A 1,112-nucleotide genomic window follows, 5' to 3' on the forward strand; every position below is an offset into this window, starting at 1 on the left:
CTTGGGGTCGTGCATGGAATGGGCGGGGTTCCACATGAGGGCGATGCAGGTGACGTAGGAAGAGAAGCCCTCAGAGTAGAGGGTGACCTTATGAATCAAGACTGCATTGGGGTACTGGCCACAAAATTGCCTCTCAAGAACAGAAAGGAGAACATAATAGTGGGAAAGCAGGAACAGACGTGTGGTGAGGTGAGGGTGAGGAAGTGGGGGACACACAGCTGAGTAGATCTAGACCCTGGATTATCTGTCTTCCTCAGCCACAGGGAGCTATCAGGAACTAGGGAGCCTTCTTGTTAGTGCTCTGATCCATCCTTGGCCTTCACTCATTGTTCCAGGCCTGGGAACCTCTGACCTGAGCCAACAAGTTTCTTCCCTTGGAGTTTTGGTCTTGGAGTGGAGGAATGCTTGCGGTCGGGCTGTCTTCCATGACTGAGGCTGTGGAAAGTAAAACTCATAGGCTCTGTCAGCAGCCATACTTCCTGTCTGGTGGGAAAAGCCATAGCAAGGGAAGAAAGGAAGCCGACGGCTTGAGATATGGATAAAATGGTGATGGAGTCCTGATGACTTTTGGGCCTCAGGCCCCCAGCTGCTTCACTGCCTAAAAAAACCCTTTTCCCTAAGTTTGGTCTTTACCACTTGCATCTGAGAATACTCCCTGGACACCACACATCATCCCCTCATCCCCATCATCTGTCTACCACTCCCTCTGGAAGTAGGGAGCTTAGATGAGGACAGAGGAAAAGTCTATCCTGAGAATTGGTGCTGCTCAGCTCCTTTATCTTCATACTTACCACTATCTGAAATTATATGTATTTGTGTATTGACCTGTTTAGTTTTATCACCCCTCTTCCCTAGGAAAATGTAGAGTGCCATTCTGTCTTGTTTAATGTGGTATTTCTAGAGCCTGGAACATTGTAGGTGCTCATGAATCATTGAACAAATAAATGAACAAAGAAGTCAGGCTTGAAATCAGGGCACTATAGGCCCCATTGCAAGATCACAATTGCAGCAGAAAAATCTTTGTGCCAGATACTAAGTCCAGGATGTTGGAAATTTGTCCAAGCTATCTGCCCATTGGGGTACATCAGTGTACTGGAGGCAGACTGAGATTT

This window comes from Pteropus medius, unplaced genomic scaffold (genome assembly GCF_902729225.1).
Source record: "Pteropus medius unplaced genomic scaffold, Ma_sr-lr_union100, whole genome shotgun sequence".
NCBI lineage: Eukaryota > Metazoa > Chordata > Mammalia > Chiroptera > Pteropodidae > Pteropus > Pteropus medius.